The 26,703-nt window shown below is 35.3% G+C and overlaps 1 protein-coding gene across 1 annotated transcript in view; it reads left to right on the top strand.

The window, feature by feature from the left end:
• LOC118733997 (ras-related protein Rap-2a) overlaps nt 1-26,703 on the top strand; it is a gene marked incomplete in the record, with an annotated part of 87,483 nt that overhangs the window by 11,120 nt on the left and 49,660 nt on the right.

Genomic DNA, 26,703 nt, shown 5'->3' with positions numbered 1-26,703 from the left:
TTTCACGGAAGTAATTTAAGTGAAAAATTATTTTAATTTTTTGAATATTATATGGAAATTGACAGAAAATAAAAAATCATTTTCCATTTAAATTGCTGGTGAAACCGGCTGTTATCAATTTTCTTAGCGTTAACTTCGAAGTTACATATGTATGTACGTTTTCTGATTTACTTTCTTTATTTGTGGGGCTTTCATGCAAATTGCTAGAAATTCTAAAATATACATGTCTCAAATAAAAAAAAATTTCGACGTGCTATAAAAAACCAAAGATGTATTTTAATTTCGCAGGCCTCTGTTATCTTCGCAGCGTCATCCAATACGGGTTTTAAATCTAGTGGCGGCATCTTCCTAGTCGCCAGGGAATACTGACGGATCATACAGTGTCTTCTCTTCTTAATCCAAAAACGGGAAGAAAAGTGGATGAAACGCGGACTAGGACTACAAAAGTACCGAAAATGATTGCGAAAAGGGTACGCTTTCGACTTTTTTTTTGAAAATTTTCTGATTAATTTTTCGTTGGCAAAACGTGCTGGTGAACTACGCTTAAGAGCGAAATACCCCACACAAGCGGCTTGACAAACCAAGCGAAATATCACTTTGCTGCAAGCCATTTGAGTTGTGTATGTGGTTTGATGAGCCGCTGAAGGTAAATTTAATAAAAATCAAAATCTTTTGATTTTCTGGCCGCCATGTTGAAATTTGACCAAACCGCTTGCGTTGTGTATGGAAAGTTCAAAGAATTTTCCCGCACCACTAGTATACTCTAGACACTAGCGGCACCGCAGGCATACGCTCGCAGCACCCACTTGGGAAAGCCTGATTTAGAGTATTCAGCATATTGTATTTAACTGTGCATATAATTTAGCAAAACTCAAAGAAAAGTCTCATGCAATTCACCGAGGTATAGATAAAAATTCTTTTAATACTGAGTTAACATCAACATCCAGATTGCGATGAATGTTGCGCAAAGCTAGCCCATTGCGTGCTCGTTCTCTGCCCATGCCCGGACATTAGACTGCGCCTTAGTTGTATGGAGAAAATTTTTTGTATATGCATACGTATGTACATATATTTTTTTTACGGGTTTATTTTATTATTCATTCGCATTCACATATCCAAATGTGGTTTGTAATTGCCGCTACGCGGCTTCGGTAAGCCTTTTAACTTTTTTATTATCGCACTTATCTTCCATTATTCTTTAATACCGAAATTTATTATGGCAGCCTGAAAATATTTTACCGATTTCCATCGCATTAACATTGCTTTCCATCGTAAAATGCCTAAGGTTTTCCTTTGAATAAGGCTTGGGCAGACGTATCGTTACGAGTGTTTGACAGATCAATTTAAATACTACGTACATACATACAAATTCGTATGGCAGCATCTTCATAGCAACGCATACATCTATGCGTAAATGTCATACGCTTATTCCATGTAGAATAAATCACGGCCAAATCCAACTGGTTGGCATTTTTATCGAATTAAACATTTTAATTTAAAAATAAGGTGTATACCTACCTTGATTAATTTTCCTGAAAAAATACTCCAATCCCAGCATATGTACCTAGTACGTATGTATATGTATATACATTAGACCGTATCAGCTTATAAGCCAACAAATAACGTTCGCCGTACCACCCTGTCCCTAAAGTATTTTTGGTGAACTGTACATTGGAGTGATAGGAACTTAGATCTAGTGGGTAAGTGCTAGAATGGAGTACTTGATACCAATGAACTTTCGACCAAAAAAAAAATTGTGCTCGAGACAAGATCATTCCTTACGATCCAACTGCAGATTCCAAAGATATAACGAAAAATCGAACCCTACGCTCGACCGAAAAAGAAAAAAGTTTTTTATCCGAAATTGCCTTGCAAAAATAGTTTTGGTTGTTTTAAGCTTTAAGAGTTTCTTTTGTATGATGATAATCAGAAGATTTTCTATACAGTATCCTATCTTTCAGACTTCTTCAAAGTGATCTAGATAGCGTTATCAAATGCGTAGTAAGAATAAACTAAATTTTAATTTAAACTAGTGCCATCATGTACCCTTCTCAAAACCCCGCTCTCCTCTCACAACTTCCTATCATATTGCAGGTTCTAAGTTGGGGAACCCGACTGAAAGTACAGATCTGAGCGTGGTGTTTGATTATTGATTCTCATTTCATAGCATCCATTTCGCTGTGCCACAGAGATGCTTAAGAAATCACGTCCCTTTCTCTTTGGTAAGATGGTAAGAACTCAATATGCATCAAACGCTTATATCTTCAGAGCTTTAAATTAATTCAACTTGCTCTCAAATTCTTCTGTTCTTGACTTCTCTTACCCGGAAACCCGTTTCAAATCGATAATAATAATTGAACTGATAACTTAGTTTGTACTTTTTATACCCGAGCGCACTTGTGCACAAGGGTATATTAACTTTGTTGCATAACGGTTGTTTGTAACCGCCAAAACGAATCGACATAGTTATAGACAAATGTATACATAAATGCTCAGAATGAATAGAGAAGTCGATTATGTCATGTCTGTCTGTCCGTCCGTTCGTGTACACGATAACTCGAGTAAAAATTTAGATATCTCAACGAAATTTGGTATGTAGGTTTCTCTTTATCCAAGGTAGGATATTGAAAATGGGCGAAATCGGACTGTAACCACGCCCACTTCCCATATAACGGTATTTTCGAAAAATGCAAAAACTATCATATTTCAGTAAATATTGGATCCAAATTGTTGAAAATTGGTATATGAAGCAGAATTTTGGTAAAAAATAGTATTATTAGAAAATTTTTGAAAAATGGGCGCGACCCCGCCCAGTTACGATGAAATGCTGTATCTCAGTAGTGGCTTCACCAATCCTTACCAAGCACGGTACGAGCCTTGCCTAGGGTATAGCTAAGAAATCTGTTGAAAATCTTTGAAATCGGGCAATAACCACACCCACCTCTCATATAACGGTAAATTACAGAAATACAAAAACTGATATAAATCAGTAACTACTGAAGCTAATTGACTCAAGATCGATAATTACAATAACCACTTAGCAGAAAATTAGATTATTATACATATTTATACATTATGACCACAAATGTGTATCTCGGTAACCGATTCATCAATTTCTACCAAACTCGGTCACTTAATAACCTTAGTACAAGAAAGAAATTCGTTGAAAATTATTCACATCGGACTAAAATTATACCCACTTTCCGTGTAACGATAAATTTCAGACATCCGAAAACTCCGATACTTCAATAGCTGAGGACACTAATTTATGTACTCCAAGTTAATAGTTACAACAATCTCTTAGCAATAAATAAGACTGCTATAGACTTTTAGGAATTGGTTGTGACACCGCCCACTTTATGACTACACGGTGCATCTTGGTAACCACTTTATAGATTTCTAGCAAACTTGGTCCAATTATTTCTTTAAGTCTAAGTCGGCATATTATCGAAAAAGTTTGCAATCGGGAAAAACCTCCTTGCTTATCATTCAAATGTAGTTTAGAACAAGTTGAAACGACCATATTTGATACCTGCGCCGGGTATATTAAGTTCCGTTTCGCCCGAACTTATACTTCCTTACTTGTTATTTCTTTAACTTCTCAATCGGAACCTTTCCCGCGGCTGCGTGCGGCTATCACTTTTAATGGGACTGAAATGCTAATATGAACCAAAAGCTGTACACACCGATGCACACAAACACATTTAAATTAATCTACCTCAAAACTATCAAAAATTTGTTTAAAAGCTCAGCATCAATGCGTGCATACAAACCACATTTTAGGCACAAAATTCGCATGAACACCTGCCGACATAAAATAATTTTCAAACACCTACGGGTACACAGCTCGACATTTACGCAGAGTGTTCGCCTTAAGCAAATGCAATCAACGCGCTCACGCACACATGAATGGCATATTTTACATCAATTGGATATTTTTCCTTCTGGGTATCGTTTTTGTTATCGTCAATTTATGTAATATTGTTATCGAGAACCTTATATTTTACATTTTCATTGGCATAGTAATGCGATTATTTATCGTTTTTATATTCATCTTGCAATCAGCAAGGCAGGGTTGAAACTTCGGTAAGAACAATTCGGAATAAATGGGGTGGAAAATCGTAGTAGAAAATAAAATTACGTAGTAGATTTCTCATACTGAGATATATAAATGATTTGATGTATGTATATCAAGTTAGCTTTTTTAAATAACCTAAATTGTGCAACCGCTGTGGTGTAGTGGTAAGCGGTGCGCGCTTCCACTCCGCAGGGTCTGCGATCAAGCCCAGGTCTAAGCAACATCGCAAAAAAATAAAGCAAAAAGGTTTTTTCTTAATAGCGGTCGCCTCTCGTCAGGCAATGGCAAACATCCGAGTGTATTTCTGCCATGAGAAACATAAAAATACAATCGCCTCATAAAAATACAATCGCCTTTCGGAGTCGGCGTAAAACTGTAGGTCCCTCCCCTTTGTGTGACAACATCAAGGCGCACGCCACAAATCGGAGAAGAAGCCCGGCCAAACACTAACATATGTGTAAGCGCCAATCTACAGAACAGAATACTATGCTATAATTGGAAACTCACTTAACACTAGCTTTGATATATTTAAAGAGAAATGAAACGAATCACTCTCACTAGTAACCGGTACTAAAATTTCGAAGTTAGTAACCGGTACAGAAAACCCGATTTCATTTTTGAAATAACCATAAGAAAAGAACTGGGCGTGATCACTCCGCTTTTTTTCAAAATTGGAAACCGGTCCTATAAACTCGGGTTTATCGAAATTTGTAGCCGGTGCAAAAAAAACGATTTCATTTTTGGAATCACCGTGAGGTAGTTCTTTTAGGAATAAAGTTTAAACAAATTACAATCATATACTACATTTGTCCATATGTGCGTCAGCGCTAGTAGCAGCGATGCGGTAATTAATTAATTAAAAATATTTCCTGCCAGTTGGAGAGATACGACATTTTCTTATTTTGATTAAAATACTTTTCTGAAGACCATCTTACCTTTTTTATCCTGTGTGGAATTTTTTCCACCCACCTCAAGCCCCTTTTTGACTGTACTATATGTGAATTTGTGGTTAATTGTAAAAATAAAATGTTTAGTTTTATAAAATCTAACAACGGGTTCAAAACATGCCATTTTTTGTACCGGACAATTTCATTCGGCGCAGTCCTTATGTACATTTAGATATCAAAACTGAAACTGAAAGGAATGATTTGCTAAGATAATCCCATTCTTGATGTGTATTTATACAAGTATCTTGCTTTTTATAAAGACCATGCATAATTTTTTATATTGTTATTTTTTACAAGCTAATATAATTTTTAAAGTACAAGCGACTCTACCGAGTAATGAACCTTGGATCAAATTCACAAAATGAAATTACCTAGAAGCGAAACAAAATCAAATTGCGATATATCGCACTCTTTGGCAAAACCCCTTACTTCATAATTCCTAAAAATTATTCAAAGCTCCATCTATTCGCATGAGAAATAAATGAGGATTCAAGCAAATTAGATACTTATAGGCCATATAGCTCAAACTTTGACCGATCACTCATCGGTGAATCGTTTTAGATGCCTAACTAGTTTAACCCTATTTGACAAGTTGACCCCAATCTGCACTTTACTAATGGTGATTTCGTTTCTTCCAAAAAATGTTGCCCGTCTACGGTGCAAAATATGTTTGATGTTACACCCAATCCTCTAAAAGGTTATGTTTTGAAGTGAAACTTCTTTAGCGGCGGTTGGTTGGTTGGGAGTAAATTGCCAAACTCAAAGAATATGGCACGCCTAAATGGTTGGGACAGAAACAAGCGCTTCTTAAATGTATGCGCATGGTATTATTTTAACAAAAACGTGCTATTAAAAAGCTAAAGAATAAGACTCAGATAAAGACCAATATAAGAATGAAAGTTAAGCTGAGTACGCATATAGATGCAGAAAAGGATAAAGCCAAGTGTAGAAATAATAACAAAAACAAAGATGCGTAAAGATAAGGGTAAATTCAGGCACTTTACTTATACAGGGACTTCAAACCAATCAGTCTTTCATTGTTTCTGCTGAAGATGTTGGAGAGGCTGGTTGACATGCACATAAGGAGCATGATTCCTCGAGATCGCCTATCTAAAGGAAGGTCGGTAGATTCTGCTCTGCATAAAATTGTGAGGTCTATAGAGAAGGCCTTCACTCACAAGGACTTTGCCGTGAGAGCCTTCGAGGGGGCTTTTAATATTGTCCTGCCGGACGCAATAGTTAAGTCGCTAGATAAGCTTGGGGTTGAGGTGAGTCTCCTTAAGCTTATCGAAAACTTGCTGCGTGACAGAACTGACATGGCCGTCTCGGGCAGCGCCTGCTTGCCTCGCATGGTGAGCAGGGGTACCCCGCAGGGAGGGGTTCTCTGACTGCTACTCTGGGTCGTCGTGGTGAACGAGCTACTAGTGGAGCCAGAGAAATACGGCTGTTGGGTAGTTGCCTATGCAGACGATGTTGCACTCCTAGTTAAAGGTAAATCTGGTATTTACACTATTTATGAACTGACCCAACGGTACCTTAACATAGTTACTAACTGGCGGCCAAAAGTGGCCTCGCCGTCAACCCCAGTAAGAGAGAACTGGTCTTATTCACAAGAAAATATAAAATCCCTGCCGCTGTTCTTCCCTGGTTGGAGGTCAGCGCTTACAGCTGTTTGACAGCGTCAAGTACTTGGGCTAGACAGGAAGTTGTCGTGGGGGCCGAACATCGGAGAAAGGGCAAGAAAGGCATCCATGGCCTTGTATTGCAGTAGGTGTGCTCAGAGATGGAGTACCTCGCCTAAAGTTGTCTATTGGCTCTACTAGACCGTAGTCAAGCCAGTTATGTTTTATGGCGCCCTAGTCTGGAGGAACTCACTGGAAAAGGCTACACTAGCTAGGCAGCTGGAGCGCGTACAACGGGCTGCATTAATCCGTATTATTTGGGCACTGCGGACCGCCCCCACAATGTCATTGAACGTAATGCTAAACGTAATGCCTGTCGACGTTGCAGGCAGAATTGTCGCGGCGCGAACGGCTATTAGATTCAGGTAAATCGATTGGTTGACCAACTTAGAGACTGGATCCTCTGTAGTTCTAGGGGGCTTCGATTTCATCCCGGATCGTACGGACTACTGCACCATCGATACGACTCCTAAGAGCTTCTTCTCTGTCCATTTTCCCTCAAGGGATGAGTGGTCCGGGTGGGACTTCTGGAGGAGGGGTGCGGTGAACTTCTTTACGGATAGATGGAAACTGGACGTCAGGGTTGGTGAAGAAGTCTTCTGCCGAGAGCTTTCCATCAGCACAAAGTTCAGGCTCCCAGACTTCTGTAGTGTATTCCAGGCGGAGGTAGCTGCTATCAAGGAGGTGGTGGATTCACTGCTAAGGAGCGTTATAAGAGTCAGGGAAGTGAGCGTATATTCTGATAGCCAAGCGCATATCAGGGCCTTGAGTTCGTTAGAGGTGCGCTCTAACTTGGTTAAGGAATTTCTGCTCTCTCTTTCGGCCGCTTCGGAATACTTCTGCATTGGGCTTATTTGGGTTACGGGTCACAGCGACATTGGGGGGAACTGCGTGGCTGACGAGCTGGCCAGGGAAGGAACTTGTGAAACGTTATCACCGGATAAAGAGCGGCTGGGGTGCCATTTAGCACTTGCGGTACACTCTTGGATAGATGGGCCCCATGTCAGCTTAGCGAGAGTTGGGCGAGTACTACGACATGCGCGGTTGCAAGGTCCTTTTGGCCGAGGGTGGATCGAGGGCACTCCTCACACTCACAAAGCTACAGCCCTCACTTCTGGTGGGGGTTTTAACGGATCACTGACCTATCGGTATTCACGCAGTAAGCCTGAACATTCCACAGGACCCCTTATGTCGCAGTTGCCTGGAATAGGACGAGGCAGAGTCACCTCAACACTACCTTCTTAAGTGCCCAGCGTTTGCGAGGCTAAGGTTGAAGTACTTTGGCTCTCACTTTCTAAATAGCCCCAAGGAGCTCTGGGGCATAGAGATCAGTTTGGAGCGTTTTAACGTTAAAATGAAGGCGGCCGTTCCAAATTGTGGTATCACAAAGGACAATCTTACATTGTCATAGTGAGCTCCGGTTACACGCGGCTGTCACCTTACCTAACCTAACCTGACTTACACATATAAGGGCAAGGTGAAGTGGAATATGTAGAGAATGAAAATAAATGTAAAACATAAAGCTAAAAATAAAGATAATTATGAGGAAAAAGATGAGGATGAGGATTCCGATAAAAATAAAGATAAAGCAAAAGGAAGAAAGTTAATATAAAGGTAATGAGATTTTCGGGATTCTCGGGACTGAATCTGGATATTCAAGACTGTTTCGGGATTCTCGGGACTATTTAGAGATTTCCGACACTATTTCGTAATTTTCGTTATATCTATCGATATTGTTATCGACATAATAATCGAATTTGTTATCGATATATGTACAAATTTATACATATTTTTGTCGATGTAACAATTGATATTTTATGAACATATTTATCGATATCGTTATTAGATTTTGTTGTCGATATCTTAATCGACTTCTTTATCTTTATTTGTATTGATTTTGTTATCGATATTTGTATCGATTTTGATATCGGTATGTTGTTGATTCTCTTATCGGTATTTTATTGTTTTTGTTATCGATATTTGTATCGATTTTGTTATCGGTTTTTTTTATTGATTTTCTTAGTGATATTTTTGCATCGATTTATCGATGTAACAACTGATATTTTTATACCCGAGCGCACTTGTGCACAAGGGTATATTAATTTTGTTCACATAACGGTTGTTTGTAACAGCCAAAACGAATCGAGATAGATATAGACAAATGTATACATAAATGCTCAAAATGAATAGAGAAGTCGATTAAGCCATGTCTGTCTGTCCGTCCGTCTGTCCGTCCGTCCGTGTACACGATAACTCGAGCAAAAATTGAGATATCTCAACGAAATTTGGTTTGTAGGTTCCCATTAATCCAGGGTAGGTATTGGTATTGAAAATGGGCGAAATCGGACTGTAACCACGCCCACTTCCCATATAACGGTAATTTCCAGAAATACGAAAACTGCGATATTTTAGTAACTACTGAAGATAATTCACTCAAAATTGATATTTACAATAATTTTCAGACGAAAAATAAGAATGTTATAAATTTTTGGAAAATGGGCGTAGCCACGCCCACTTATGGTTACATGTGTATATCTTGGTAACCGCTGCACCAATTTCTTCCAAACTTGGCACAGTTGTTGGCCTTGGTACAGCATACTAAATGGCCGAAAATTTTAAAAATCGGACAATAACCACGCCCACATCCCATATAACGGTTATTTAGAAAAAAACAAAATCTTCTATAAATCAGTAAATATTAAAGCTAATTTATTCAAAATTGATGCTTGCAACAGTTCTTTACCAAGAAATACGTATATGGTAAAATTTTGGAAAATGGGCGTGGCACCGCCCACTTATGATCACATATATGTATCTCGGTAACCGTTCTACCAATTTGTACCAAACTTGGTGTGGTTATTGTGCTTGTCACATAGATGCAAAACGTTGAAAATTATTGAAATCGGACTAAAATTATGGCCGCTTTTAATGTAACAGTAAATTTCAGAAATGCTTGAAACTTCAATATTTCGAAATTTAAGGACGCTAATTTACTCAAAATTGATACACTCCGGCTTACCATCTAGCGGTAGGTTTCGGTAAGGTGAAAAAACATATATTTAATACTTGCGCCGGGTATTTAATGTTCGGCTCCCTCCGAACTTAGACTTTCTTACTTGTTTTACAACGCTTTCATCAACTTGTAATGTTGTGTGTCCAGTCACTTGCAATGTTGTGTGTAGAGACAGCTATAAAACCTTTGCTTTGCAAAGTTCCTATAAAGTCTAGACATCAACCTCGTCGGTTGAGAGGTAAAGAGGTACAGCGGAAATGGACGACACGCCATTTCTTTAAATGAAATTAATTGGTGCTCGTATGTATGTGCATACATATGTATATGCATGTGTGTGCACCAGTCTATTAATATCGTTGAACTATTTTAATATCTATTGCAAAATTTTATACAGATAGGACTAATAAGTAGAAAAGAAATAAAATAAAAAATAAACTTTTTAATATACAACGCTTTTATAAATGGACTAAAACGTAGAAAATCCTAGTCCCATAGAATTTGTTTTGATAACTTTTGATTTTGAAATTTTATCAAAAGTTATTATAAACAATTTATGATATTGAAAATGAAAAGCGTGGGCGCATGTAATAGACTTAAATTGGTATGAAAAGTATGTACATACGTATGTGTATGTGCTTTTCAGTCCATTTATAAAAGCGTTGTATATTAAAAAGTGCTTTTATTTTATTTATTTTGATATAAAAAAACGATATTGTAACTGATATACATATTAATGAACATATTTATCGATATTGTTATTGATATGTGTATTTATGAACATATTTATCCATACTGTTATAGATAGTTTTATCGATTTTCTTATCGATATTTTTATCGATTTTGTTATCGGTATTTTATTGGTTTTGCTATCTATATTTTTTATTGATTTGGTCACCGATATTTTTTAATGATATTTTTTCGATTTTGTTATCGAAAATTTTATCGATTTTGTTTTCGATATTTTATCGATTATGTTATCGATACTGGAACTAAAAGGGTAGAGGTAGAGATAAAGATAGAAAAAAGATAAAATATGATCTTAAGCTTATAAGATTACATTAACTAGCCTGTCGTTTTGTTCACAAGTGGCATTTTAAGAAACGAATACAAAATTTGATTAAAGCCTCGTTTGAAGGAGGCAAGCCCAGGCACGTGCGAAAACTGCCACTTTGTTCAAATTTAGATATTTCTGGAAAAAAGTGCCTTAAAAAGGCCAAAGGCAATACATCCTGTCAATCCAGTTTCATATAGTCACTATTCTGTATTCCAGATTCACCGCTCTAGGTAAAAATACAAACTACTGATTAAGATTGCCACAAATCTAGAATTTTAGTGAATTAAATATTATTAAATGAATTTAATGAATATTGCAACGCATTTAGGGAGCGGAAATCATGTAAATGCTTTCTTATCCAGAAATAATAAATTTAAAAAAAGTTGCCAACTATCTAAAAATTTTATTCTCTGTACATATAAATAAAAATTGCTGACTGAGCGTCTCTCTAGAACGGATCGTCATATGGAGCTGTCTTTTTAGCTGGGTTTGTCTCTGCCCAAGGAAAATTTTTAAGTCAGAAAAAAGAATTGCCGAAAAATAAAAATTTTTGGAAAAAATGGATTTATCATAGATTTTGTATAGGAAAATCTTCTTTTTCTCATTTTTCTCGTAATAAATATTTAGTACATTTGAAATGGTTGCACAGGCTCAAAATTGTGCCAATGCTAAAAAATAATGAAGGTTAGGCTAGGTCAGAGTGTGCTGAAAATTCCTAGGAGTTCCATTTACAACTGCTGGATATGAAAAAAAAAAATTATGGAAATTTGAAGATGGAACATTGGCTCACGAATTGGCGAATTCATGCAGGACAAACTCATGAACGACAATCACACACAGCTCCAAAGGAATGGAATGTCAATGAAAGATATGGCTTTGGACGTCCAAAACACCATAATAAGAGCAGATAAGTGTGTCACTGGAGTCGTGAACGTGAATTTCTGGTGGAAATGTTTTATCAAAAGGTTTTCAATTAAAAAATTATTTTTGGCGGTACGCAGTTCGCCAGGTCCCCTACTACGAAATTATATTTGTTGATAGCGAGTTCTGGTTTTATGTTAGGCTGAGTTTGGTTTCCTTGACTGACCATAGCAAACACAGGAAAATGGCACACTGAAGCCACCAAGCGCTAATTGATATGCCATATTAGAGACTAGTTGCGTCCCCCCTCTTAGCTAGGAAATAAAACCGATTTGTAATATTCGAAATAATAGTTGAGAAACGAGCGTCGACGAACCTCTACCAATGCGTGGCAGCGGGATATGTAATGCTCTACGTTTTCGATTTTATCTGCATCGCGACAGCTACGACAGTAATGTTTTGACTGCATGCCTATTCTAATAGTGTACCCGGTGAGAGCTACAATTGCATATCGGGGCAGTGTGCCGCCAACCGTAGGAGAGGACGGGATCGTATACCAGATATGTCTTGCTATCCTACAGATCATCGGGATTCTGCCCTTTCGATAAAGTTATTCTCCAGATACCCCACTTAATCCTTTCATATCTAACTTGGAGCCATCAGTGTACGTAGCTGCAAGAGATTATGACGAATCTTACGTCCATTAAAGCTTTGAGGAGATCCTTGTTTGAAAATGATTACTCGGTCCATACGGAGGGACTGTGTTGTCTAGGCGCCTAAATTCTGCTTTTAGAAAATTGAAAAATATACCAACTAAGTATATTATATTGATTTTAATTTCTAAGCTAGACATTAAGAATATAAGTCGATTTTTTTTGCCCTGTTAGTTGACTCTGGAGTTAGTTAGAAAGTTTACACACTAAGCCGACGATATTTGTTTTTTCTGTTCTTGAGACAAGAAATCCATTTCAATGAAGATTGCAAGAAGATTTCATTTAGAAGTTAGTGTCACCTAAGGTATTTTATTTTATTACAACGTTTGTTTTTTGTTTAATTTTAATTTTTTTTCTTTTTTGTTGAGAACATAATATAAATCGAGTGCGGCAGCAACTATTAACACCAACATAATTGGTACTGAAAGCGTTAAATTCTAGTCATGGTTAGCCCGAAGGTAAGTAATTAATGGAACAATTGCCATTTTTTCTGATAGCGGCCGAAAGCCAAACACTGATGCACAAATTCACGCACATTCACGCACAAAAAGCGCAACCAATACATATGGAAAGTCAAGTACACTAAGGTCTCTTTTTATGCGGTTTATTTTTTTGCGGATTTGAATTTATACGGTTTTTTAAACCATTTTTTCGCTGTAGAGATTTTGCTTTTTTGAGAGTTTTAATTACTTTCTTTCAGTGAGTAAGAGACAATGCTTCTGATAAATAATTTGTCTTTGTCAGATAAAATTTTATTTATTTCATTACTGTTCAGTTTTACATGGAATAATAAGTGTTGAAGTGAAAAAATAATTTTGTTTGCTTAATATTGCCTCACTGGATTTTTTTATGCGGTTTTTTAGAATTTTTTACATGGAGTATCTGAATTTATGCGGTTTTTGATAATGCTGGAACGCATCCCTTTTTTTATATGAAAGTAAAGAACTTTTTTATGCGGATTTTTTTTATGCGGCTTTCTGAGGAACGCATGTACCGCATAAAAAAAGACCTAAGTGTACAGTCATGCATTAAAAGCGTTGGCACACCATTTCCGATAAAAAAAACAAGCACTTGAATTAAAAACAGAAAACAGACAAAAAGTAGGAAGCACAGTGAAAAGCTGATAAGCGAAAAAACAAATAAGCGAATTAATGGTGAAAAAAACGAGAAAATGCCAGTAGGCAGAGAGGTGTGCTGACATGCCGCTAAAATTAGGTAAAACAGAGCATGGGAATTTTCCGGGTAATTTACGCTATGCTTATCAGTTACATTTCCAATGCCACAGGCAACTTTCGTTGTGCCGCCGATCAGAAGCCAGCTGATGCCCTATGGGCGCAATAAAAAAGGGGAAACAGACCATTGTTTTATAAATAGTACGATACCCAGCAGTAACTCGCATTAAATCTAACTACCCTCTGAAAAATGTGTTTGAAGGGTACATAAATTTTTAAAGTGACTTGAGAAAACGAAATTTAATTTATGTTTTTTTGTAAACAGTTTTACAAATTTTCGTATCGAAACTTAATTAACTGATTGTTTAATTATAGTTAGGTTTTTCACTAGTATTAAAACGAGCTAATCGTATCTTGCAAAACTTGTAGGATTGGGTATCTGATATAAAAACAGCCACACACAAGATACATTAAATGTATTTTTTCAGTATATGGGCAAATCTGAGTAATAGTCAACCAACAACGGAAAAAATTTTTGTCAAACTATGGAAATTTTGCCTCACAAATAGCATAAATAGTAGGGCTGAAATAAAGGGCGAAGTTGAGCATGACTTTTCGCTTTTCCTTTTGCTGTATCTCAAAGGCAAATCATGACAATCAATAAATTTTTTTTATTGTAGTATATTTAATGTAGATAAAAAAAAATGTATTAGGATACTATCAACCCCTAAAACCACCAGCGGGTTTCTAGTTGAATACTTTCAGACTGGAGCTTCAGTGTATATTCGGACGACATTACAATGCCAGCGAAACCGCTGTATTTTAATTCACTGCACTATGTCTATGTCGTTGTGAACCTCATATACATATAGAGAGCATCGTTCCATCGTCTGCATTACTCGCCGTCGCCAAAGTGCAAAGGTCTATAAATCTTCCGCAAAATCTTTCTTTCGAATACTCCAAGCCACGCTTCATCGGATTTTGTCATTTAGGTGGTATTGTCTTATGTCGTAAAGTTTTTAGCGGCTAAATAAATGTTTAAAAGATTTGAAACCACAACCAACTATTTTCGAACGGTGTGGGATTTCTTAATATGACTTTTATATAGCTTGCGAATCCTTTTAATATAGTTCTAGCAGTTTAAAGTTTACGACATATGTATGTACAACAATACGACAGATACAACAACTTGTGAACTCCCTCGTTGTTTATACTGCTGCGTCGTGAATACGCTGACTGTTTGTTTGATGACAGGAGGTACTTCGTATTGTCCTTGTTTACCACCATACTCATTCTCTTTGCTTATCCAACTTGGAAAAGTCAGAACAGACTACGCGATTTTGGTTGCCCATGATATCGATGTCATCGGCATACGCCAGCAATGGCACGTTCCTACAGTAAATTGCTCCAGAGCGGATCAGTTCTGCAGCTCTTATTATCTTCTCCAATATCAGATTAAAGAAATCACACGAAAAATGGTACCACCTCCTGGAAATAGAGCCTTCTATATAAGCAGTACACGTATGCATATTCCAAATATAAACCAAATCTGACCATAAATACGGGTTTTTCAAATATCTCCACTCCTGGCTGTGGGCTAGCTCTATTCCATCCCGTTATATTCGATTTTAAATAAATAAAATTTTTTTTTTCAATAATAACTAATAATGTTTCTCATTTTGGCAAATTAATAAACAGACTCCCTGAAGATGACGCAAAAATGCGTCGAGATGCCTAGGAGAAAAAAATAAACTTTGGTCTTATTTTCAACACACCGGCCGAAAAGCTCCAAATACAAATACACTAAAAAATTTTAGGCTTAGCCTATAGTGCTCTCCTGTTGCTTCAGTTTCATGTGAAATATCATTCATTAAAATGGACTATCAATAATTGGTGCCCGAGAATGGTGGATGATCGACTGGACTCTATCATGTTATTAGCCTCTTCAAAAGACAAAGTGGAAGAACTTGGTATTCATAGCATTGTTAATCGTTGGCAGAAGAATGTGTAAATATATAAACAGAATCAAATCGCTGAGCGAACTTCGCTGCCAAAATTAAAACACACTGCAGGTTATGAAATTGCACACAACCACAGCGACGACAAAACTCGGTTGGCGAAAACGAGTATCGTCGCCCTCAGTCTTCTTACTATAGGGGTACATAGTGTTCAGCGACTCATGTGAATCGCTAAGCGCATGGTTTTTGGATATTTTGTCCAGTAAAAATACTTTATTTTGGTAGTGGCTCTTCCTGACTTTATTAAGGGACTTTTTACGTTGTTTTTTGATGCCACAAGAAATGCTTTTCTACTCTAGGCGCGAGGATACTGTCCTTGGTTCTGCCGGCGCCTCTGAGGTAGGTGGTGTTACTTCGAGTTCCAGAGTACTGTGGTTGGTACAATTCGATGGCGTAAAGGAACGCTTTTAATCGTAACCCAGCTGAAGTGGAGAAGATTATTCTTGCAAAATTCCGATATATCAGGTTTTTAATTCCAATGATAAATAAGTACCAAAATCATTTGTCATTTGTGTGTAGCAGTTGTCATCAATTTAAGTAAATTTTGTTGTTTTTGCTGTTGTTGTCGATGTTTTGGTATTTGATGGTTTGGTTCAACGAGTGCGCCCAGAATTTTCACGTGGCTCATTTGCAGAGAAAGCTCTTACTATTTTCGTCCTTGCACATTCCTCGGAGGAGACCATTCACGATCAGCTATAGCCATCCGCTGATCATTTAGCCTGGGAAGGTGTACTTCAACGCTGAAGCTTAATGGCTTCATTTAAGCCCCATCTGAATGAACAGCGTCATAGCGCTCATATAACTATTCGTATTAAGTATGGATGTATTTGCTGCTTCGAAATATATGTACACTAGACTGCATCACCAAAAAAAATTACGGCTTTTCCTTAATTTTTGGTCGTAGTTTACGTAGTTGGGTCAGGTATATGAATTTCTTTAATTTTAAACGATATAGAAAAATATAAATAGAGGCGGTACCCTTCGTTCGTTATTTCTGTTTAAATGCTATTTCAGTCCTCTTTCATATGATACCGAATTTGTTTAATTTTGATAAGCTGTTTGTTTATCATCCGGACTTTTATTTCGGAATAAAAAAATATTAGGTCAAGTTTAACTGGTAAAAAAATAACTGTTATTTTCGGTCCATGGAATATTGTGAAGTGAACTGATAAAACGTATATCTGGCGAGTAAAGTGGTCCAAAAATGTATGTAAAAAAAATAAGGTCGGATTTTTAATGCCGCCACGCCATAGGATGTTATATACCGAAAAAATATACCCATATTTTTTTATTTTGAAATAAAAAATAATTTAGGTAGTGCTCAAAGTTTTCCATGTATTTTATATGGAGAAAAAACATCTTTTCGTAGAAATAGTGTAGAATTCTTGAAAATCAATATTTTTCGATCGGAAAACTTTACTTATCTTCAGGAGATTCCCAGTAATAATACTCAATTGTTTCTTTAACAATTTTTTCATGGTAACTATATTTTATAGGTCCTCCAAAGCCCTTAGAAAATGCAATGGGGGGACCAACAAAAAATCTTTAATCATAAAAAATGGTTAAATAAACAATTAGATATTAATACTGGAAGTCTCCTGAAGAGAACCGCAGCTTTCCGGTCGAAAAATATTGATTTTCAAGAGTTTTATACCATTTCTACGAAAAATGGTTTTTTCTCCATATAAAATACATGGAAAACTTTGAGCGCTTTGAGCACTCCCTAAATATTTTTTGATTTCAAAATAAAAAATAGGGGTATATTTTTTTTCGTTATAGATCAATCCTAGGGTGTGCCGGCATTAACACTCCGACTTAATTTTTTTGGACCACTCTACTGGCCAGTCACAGAAGAAAGGATTAAAAATGAATTGCAAAAACTAAAATCGAAAAACGCTGTTGACGCTACAGGTTCTCCGAATTCAGAAACAACCAAAAGAATGAGAATGAAGAATTCTTTGCAAAACAACGGTGTTAAAACAACGATCTTGCTATAATGCTAGATTGTGAAGATGAAAGTCAGGAGGATGCATCTGACATTTGCAGCCCCGATGCAATTCTCAAAAAGGAAAAAAAATAAAAATAAATATAACTGAAGAACTTACAATTTTGTAAAATTTCAAGTTTTTCAAGTTTGTCGCCTCGAGGGAGTAGTTATTTAGCGGCGTAAGTTTGATTTACGACCCTTTAAAACTTTTTTTTAAATACAATTTTCCAATTTTTAGATTCAAGTACTAAACAAAAACAATATTACAAATTACTAACCTTTCCATTTTGTATTTAACTAAATTACCTAATGTACTCACCTAAATTATTTCTTAAAAATACTTGGCATCCGCATTCGCATTCGCATCCGCATCCGCGGATTTTAGCTTTTAAACATCCGCATCCGCGGATGTCTAAAATTCCACATTCGCAACATCCCTATTATGTACACCAACCGTACTTCTTTCGGGAGTGCAGTACTTCTTTTTGGGTCGTTGTACAAATTTCAGTTTTGTGAATGGCTACTCAATCAAGGAAAATTAAAAGGTGTTTAAAATTTTACAGGGTGTGCTTAGCTCAGCGGTAAGCGTTGCTGACTTTGCACGTCGACTTTGCGGTTCGATCTCTGCTGTACTCTAGACAAAGAAGCCTGATGAAAAGATATGGTGATCTCCGAAAGGGCATCTATAACTTCTGCCGCTTGGATTTAGTTGTTTTTTCCATTTTTCTTAAAACAAATCTTGACATAAAGCTAAATAACACTGTTGATTCAAATTTTACTTCGCCAGAATAATAATAACATACGAGTTGTTACATTTGTTTCAAGCAAGATGCTATAGGAAAAGAAGAAGAACGTTTTGAGCTGCAATCTGCAAGGGGAGTACCCTTTCATTAAAACAAAAAAAAAATCAAGTATGAAAGTCTAAGCTCGGGCGGAGCCGAACATTAAATACCCGGCGCAAGTACCGCTACATGGTAAGCCGAGGTGTATAAACTTTGAGTAAATTAGCGTCCTTAAATTGGGAAATATGTAGTATCAAGTATTTCTGAAATTTACCGTTATATGAAAAGCGGCCGTAATTTTAGTCCGATTTCAATAATTTTCAACGTTTTGCTTTTATGTGGCAAGCACAATAACCATACCGAGTATTTCTTGGTAAAGAATAAATAGGTGCAAGCATCAATTTTGAATAAATTAGCTTTAATATTTACTGATTTATCGAAGATTTCGTATTTCTCTAAATTACCGTTATATGGGATGTGGGCGTGGTTATTGTCCGATTTTTTTAAATTTCGGCCATTTAGTATGCTGTACCAACGCCGACAACTGTGCCAAGTTTGGAAGAAGTTGCTGCAGCGGTTACCAAGATATACACATAACCATAAGTGGGCGTGGCTACGACCATTTTCCAAAAATTTATAACATTCTTATTTTCCGTCTAAAAGTTATTGCAAATATCAATTTTTAGTGAATAATCTTCAGTAGTTACTAAAATGTCGCAGTTTTCGTATTTCTGAAAATTACCGTTATATGGGAAGTGGGCGTCGTTATTGTCCGATTTTGCTCATTTTCAATACCATCCGTCCTACGCCCGAAAGAAGTACACGTACCAAGTTTCGTTAAGTTATCTCCATTTTTACTCGAGTTATCGTGTGCACAGACGGACGGACGGACAGACAGTCACCGCTTAATCGATTTATCTTTTCATTCTGATCATTTATGTATAAATTTGTCTATATCTATCTCGATTCGTTTTGCCTGTTACAAACAACCGTTATGTAAACCAAGTTATAATACCCTTGTGCACAAGTGCGCTCGGGTATAATAATAATTTCGGAAAGTAGTGTCCGGTGTTGTAGCATGAAGAAGTATTATTTGAAGAATGGGCAAATACTTAGTAATGAAGAAAGCATCGTTGAACATAAATGAAGTGTTCATATTTATAATACCCCTACAAATACGCAGGTCGACATTTTTCAGACCCTGGGGTCAGCTTATACTTTTTCAAAGGTTTTTTTTGCAATGATTCTGAGTCCGGAATCAGTTTTCCTCCATTGGCTAAGTTTTTGAGATAATCGCGCTCAAAGGTGCGAAACACCCGATTTTTTACTATTTTCGCAACATCTTTTCATCAAGCATAAGTATTTTTTTTGAAAAATATATAAGCTACTTGAAACCACAATATTTTGCCTCTAAATTGCTATTTCACTCAACTGGCTATCATTTTGCAATATTTCTTCTCTTTACAAACCCTTGAAAAATGCAATTCGAGGTTAAATAGATTTGCAGTACACTTTCAGGCTTCTTTATTTACATTCTACATGTATCTATGTGAGCATCCCTATCAAACGGCGATGTATGTATGTTAAGAAAATACGTATGTATGTTAAGAAAATAAAAATAAATTACGATAAAATAAATCGAGGAAATAAATATTATGAAGTAAAATAAAAGAAATATAGTAATGAAATGAAATTAATTCAAAAATGCTATGAAATAAAATTAAACTAAGTTAAAATAAAATCCTTAAACCCTTAAGCCCAGACCACCTAACACTCATGCTGTCAAAAACACTTGTTCGCATAACGGTTGTCTGTAACAGCCTAAAGGAATCGAAATAGATATAGGGAAATGTACACATAAATGATCAGAATGAAAAGGGAAATTTTTTAAGTCATGTCCGTGTGTGCACACGATAACTCGAGTACAGTTTGAGATATCTTAACGAAACTTGGTGCATGTATTTCTTTGGGGCTAAGGACGGATGGTATTGCAAATAAGCAAAATTGAACAATAACCAGAAATGCATAAATGCGTTAACTGAGATATTTTGGTAATTCCTGCAACTTATTCACTCAAAAAAGATACTTACAATTATCTCTTTGGGGTAAATTAGAATATTATACATTTTTGGAAAATGATCTTAGCCACGCCCACTAAAATAAAAAATTAATAAAATAATAATAATAATAATGTGTATATCTCATAGAGTAGCCACCTTTTTCGATGTCCGGATCCCAAGATTGAAAAACAGCATCATTATTTTTTCACTTTTGTTGGTTTTTATTGACATTTCTTAACAAAGCTTTAACTTTTTTACATTTTATTCTTATATGATGTCGTAAGTGTCGTATTGTTGTGTGTCGTAAACTTTAGACGCCAAAAAATTTATTTAGGGGGTTCGCAAAGTATCATTAAAGACGTATTATAAATTTTCTCAGTGTTAAAAAATAGCTGGTTGTGGTTTCAAGTTCTCTTAACTTTTATTTAAGCTTTTAAAGTTTACGTCATACAACAATACGACACTTACGACACCGTTGTGAATAGCTCAATAGTAAAATTTATTATGTCTAATATTTTATCTCAATAATACATATAATACAAACAATACGAAATTTTAAATCGGATTATACGCAAAATATCCAATGTTAAAGGCACAAAAGTGTCTTTTGTAGATAAACACATATTGCGGTAAAAATAATTTAATAAACTACATACGTACGTGTGTATGTACCAGAGTTGTTGCGAATATTCGTATTAGCATTCGCAAACGCGGACCTTCCGCATTAATTTTAACATTCGCATTCGCAATAATCAATGCGGAGCTTTTGCGAATATTTTTAGCAAAAGTTTCAAAAAACAAGTAATTTGGTTTAATTTCCGGGCATTTTCGGACGATATTTTTTCATAGGAATATACATTGGATCCTTTGCTAAAAACCTCCGTGCTAAGGCTGTCTCTTGCGTCCCCCTTCTTTTGCAATTTAAAGTCAAAGCGTAGGCTCGTTCAATAGGGATTTCCAGCAGAAATGTTCAACGTCTAACTATAAGGAGAATCGATGCTCAAATAATTAAAAAGCTCTAGGTCTGACCTTTAATGAGGTAAGAATTACGTAACCATCGAATATTATTTGTCAAACCTCTGTCGAAGAAACTAGTTTTTTATCTACTTTTTCTTAGAAAAGTGAAATTATTTTTTCTCATAAAACGGCTTATATGATTAACCTCCGTGTTTTCTTTTATTAGTTAACAGAAAGACACACCAAATAATTTTTATCCGTTTTACTATGTAAATACTGTCAACGTCTTCAGCTCGAAAACCACAGCATTTATTTTGTTTTTGTGATAATTGTCAAAAAAATCACCATTTACTTGCTTGTAGCGCTGTTTTCTGACTTTTTAAGTGCATGACATTCGTAGCCCTACTAGTTACTAATTAGAACTATTAAATTTGATTAGAACATTACAAAAAGAACTGAACTAGATTTTTAAATTGAATCTTCTTTGATCGAAATCCGGAAATCCCGTCGGATAAAGAAAACCGGCCGGATAAGCCGGATTCCTACTATTCAGCAATTTGCCTAATGTACTGACACTTTCAGCAAAAGGAACAAAAAAATGGTATTCACGCATACATTGCTGTATACTTTGAGAAAAGTGTTTTTAAATTTGCAATTTATGTACATATTTATGAATGTATGTAGCTCAAATTCAATTAGTTTTGGGCATGGATTAGTGCTCAATACGACATTTTTTACCACTCCAAGTTCTTTCGGCAATTTCGTTTTCGTTACAGCACCCGCCAAAATAGTTTAAGTAATACAAAGAAGCAATGAGCTGGAAATACCGGCTGGTGCCCAAAATAAATGGCAGATTAGCAGGATTGCAACACAGCCTGCATGTAAGCCTCACGCGTCCTTGAGAGATTGGGTTCATATAATTTTATGATACCCGGTTCACTTTGCAACCCATTCAGCGTCATATCCCGAGGCGAATTAAGGTAATCAACGAAAGAGTGCGAAACAAAAAAGGCTGAGAGAAGTAATTTTAAACAAAAAAATGTATATCATATTTACCTTAGCAGATAAGTAATAGTGTATAAGAATGTAAAATGGTGGACAAGCGACGAAGTTCACTTATGTTCGAGCGTATGTATTGTTCACCTTTTCATGGAACTCAACGTAAGGGTGCCAAAGGTGTTATGGCAAGTCGTGCGCATAAATGTATCTGGCTGTGTAAAAATTGGTTTTAGGAAGTGCTCATTCGATATTCACCCCACATTAATTTTTTTCATTCACTAACATCATTCGTTCTGTGTGCCATGCAATTCCATTCACCTATTTTTATTCTATTGAATTCATATTCAAAATTGGCACTGTGAAGATGCCAGCATTCAACGCAATTTTGCACTTTTATTGCTGAAGATTCACTATTGAGCCCCATAAAGTAGATTATGTGCTTTCACGTATTCACAGGTAGAGAACAGCACTTGCGGGGATAAAAACAAAATGCGAAATTTGTAGTTTGGTACTTATATACATGCATATAAACAGTCAGCGTGCAAAATATGCATACCCTGACGTTTTGACGATTTTATTTACATATTTACATATATTCCACGTTCATACCAAATTTTTCTTCTTCTTCTTATATATAAAATAAAGTTGCAAATGTGATGTAACACACTTACTCAAAAACCAATGGACCGATTTTGATGAAATTTTCACAGTTTGTTAAAACATATATGGAGCAAGTTTAAGTTATGGTCAAAAATGTGAATACTACTTGTTGCCATATAAGAAAAAAACAACAGCAAATATAACTTCCACATATAAGAAAAAACAACATATGACAAAAAGACAACAACAAATAAAGTTCAAAATACAATCAAAAACAACACCCATCAAATAATAATTTTCTTGATTCTTTCATTATTAGCTTCGGAAGACTTATGAAAAAAGTATTCCAATTTGGATATGAGGTTTAAGGAGGCTTCATGGAAAATGATAATATTGGTATTGGTATGGATGTACAATGCAAAGAAAATCATATAAGTTCTCTGAGTTTCATACTTCTATTTTATTAAACTGTCCGGGTACCTTCAGTTCTTTATAGAAATTCATTTAGTTAATTCAAATCAAAAATTAAAAGAATCTCTTCAAAAAAGGAGGAGGTTATCATTATCAATTCGTTGGAATATTTTTATTTTTTTATGTATGTTGCCACATAACGTAGGAAAGGTAATACCTTAGAGGTGGTCCCATACCAATTTGGTTTAGATCCGATCATTGGAGCATGAAGAAAATAACGGTGCTGTTAAATTTTTATATGAGAATTCAAGTCGGTTGTGTTTTTTGCTTAAAAATTACTTTGCAAATGTTTTTTGCTTGGATATCAATATTGTATACCTTAGGGCGGGTCAATTTTTTTTTCGACATCGTTCCTATCAGATTCGGATTCTACATGAAATTCTAAGAAAAAAAGCCCTTTAGACCATAGCTCTAAAATCAATTTCGAGCCTGCGCAATTTTAAGAGAAAATATCTTTAATTAATACTAAGTCCATAATCAGATTAATATTTACTAAAGTGTTAGGAATGTTTTGATTTTGTAATAAAGAGTTGTGCTCCGGAGTTTTGTGATATGAAAAATTCATTTCTGATATCTATTTTTTATTTAGAGAACCGCAAGATGGCGCTTCAAAGCAAATCTACTATATATTTGTGGAAGTATGTATGTATGTATGTGCCAGGTTGCAGCCTAAACGGATGGACAGAATCGAATAAAATTTTGCCAAAATATTGCCATGACTCCTGGATCTATAATAGGGTAAAAAAATTGGAACACTCCAAGGCGGGGCGGGAAGGGGATGGGGGATACCTTCCATAGTGAAAATTTTTAGTCAGCTCTAACTTCGGAATTATAGTCACATGCACTCGAAATTTTAAATGCACAGTTACCTATGGTAGGTGCTTATGGAAAGATATATGCATATAAATGAGTTTGTAAAAAGGGGCGTGGCACATCTCATAGGTGTGGAATCTTTTATCAGCTATAACAGCAGGCAGTATTAGTGATCTCATTGTATTACATTTTGAAGATTTGTTATAATTGATCAAGGTGAAATTCAAATAAATTATAGATGACATGAAGTTCACCGGGTCATCTTCTATTCTTTAATATATACTACTTAAGTTAATATACGGATTAATATTTACTAAAGTGTTAGGAACGTTATTTTTTAATACAATAAGAAAAGAGTAACTATAATTAAAAGAAGTGGCACACAATCGCTAGAGTCGTCGCATGTACATATATATGGGTCGTTCTTACCATTATACCACTCGCTTATTCCTTAAATAAATATTTTCTCTGGTCAAATTAATAAGCCTGCCCGGATAACACAAAATCCTAAGCTTAATAAACATTAAGGTTATAAAAGTTTTATAAAGCTCTACTTGTAATTAGGAAAAATGCCGAAAAAAAAATTATAAAATTGATTAATTGATTGATAAAAATAGAGAGGGAGTTATGGCTATGACAATAGAAAGTAGAAAAAAGATACCTCGTGTTGAAAGCAAAAAGGATCTAAAACCAAAAAAAAATATAAATACATTCATAAAAAAATTTATGATTCGAAAAATAATTTTGATATATTGTAAAATTTAATTTTTTTTTTTTTGGTTTTTTAAAGTTAAAGTTTTATTTACTTGCAGTAACGGACAAAAGTATTGGCACAGTGAATCTTTCGCAATATAGGCAAAGTATTTTTTAGAAAAATTCCAAGTATGCAGTTTAATAATCCATCCATTTTAGTTTATCAAAGTGCAAGTTTGAAGTTGCTTGAAAATCTGAATATAAAATTGCAAATTTGTATGCAGATTTATTAATTTTCCTGAGTTTTGCACAAAATTTACACATTTGATTTTTAGGTGTTTTGGTGTAGTATGAACTATGTTTTTATAAAAAATTATCGGAAATAAATTAAAAACTTTGCATATATGTAATGCGGAAATTCGCTGTGCCAAAACTTTTGTTCGACACTGTACATATAAAACAATACATACAGTAACTTCTCCCGTTACAATAGTAAAAATATGTAATATGCTATGTAGTGCAATCTTGCGGTTCTTTAAATAGATATCAGAAATAAATTTTTCGTATCAATAAACTCTCAAGCACAGGTTTGTATTAAAAAAAATATATCCTAACACTTTATTAAATATTAATCTGCATATTTTATTAATTCGTCGGAATATTTTTTTATGCATGTTACCGCATAACTTTGGACTACGTTATCCGTTTTCTGTAATTCTTTTTAAAGGAAAGGTGGTTCCTCAGAGGTAGTCTCCTACTAATTGAGTGTAGATCCGAAGAAGAAAATAACGGTACTCTTAAACGTATATGAGAATTGAAGTCGGTTTTGTTTTTTGTTTAAAATTTACTCCAGTGTAAACAGCTTCTATAAAAGAGTCGTAGGCCATATTTTTCTTGTTAGTTCAATTGTGGGACATTTGTATGAACTGCTTCGGCTAATACTTCGAATTTTGTTCTCTTTTTATATCGAGACTAAGTGCATTGTGCGACGGAGTGATATCATTGCCAAACAGGATAGTACTTTGTTTGCCATCAATAAACACTAACTTAACGGAGTTACAGTATTCCACATTGATGCGAGCCTCAAAAGCTTTGAATAATATTTGCGAGTATGGCTTTTAGTTTTTACCGCTCAGGTAGGTGGCAGGCCTATAGAAAATATTTCTTAATCAATAATTTTTCAAATACTTTTCGTTTGACAACTATATTATAATACATACTTTATCTTATTAACTTAATTGAATTAAATTTTCGAAATTGGTGGCAACTCGACTAAAAAATATTTTCAGTAGTAAGCCTTCTTAAACCTTTTTAATTTGATACCCATATTGCAATATTTATCTTACCAATTTAATTTAATTAAATTTTGAAACAGGTGGCAACCCCCTCAAAAATATTTTCGCTTGTAAGCCTTCATAACCTCTTTCTTTTTACACCCATATTGCAATATATAATTTATGTCATTAATTTACTTATACTGAAATTTTTAAACAGGTAGAAAATCTCAACTTTTTTCTGGTTTTAACCATCCGGATATTATAAAAAACAAACCAAAAAAATAAAAATATTCAAATCGGTCAAGCTGTTTTCGAGTCTTAGCGAGGCTAACGGACAGCAATTCATTTTTATATATAAGATATCTTCTTTTAAAACGGCGCAGGATCGAAATTGACTTTAGAGCTATGGTCTGGAGGAATTTTTTTCTTAGAATTTTATGAAGAATCCGAATATGCTAGGAACAATGTCGTAGACTTGGTACAACTACTTTCTTATATGGGAGTATGATTGAAAGTTTTTTAAGAA

Source organism: Rhagoletis pomonella, unplaced genomic scaffold (genome assembly GCF_013731165.1).
Source record: "Rhagoletis pomonella isolate Grant_MI unplaced genomic scaffold, Rhpom_1.0 Rhpom_scaffold_00002, whole genome shotgun sequence".
NCBI classification, from domain to species: Eukaryota; Metazoa; Arthropoda; class Insecta; order Diptera; family Tephritidae; genus Rhagoletis; species Rhagoletis pomonella.
The sequence above is the reverse complement of the archived record's forward strand: the minus strand, read 5'-3'. Positions and strand labels throughout refer to the sequence as shown.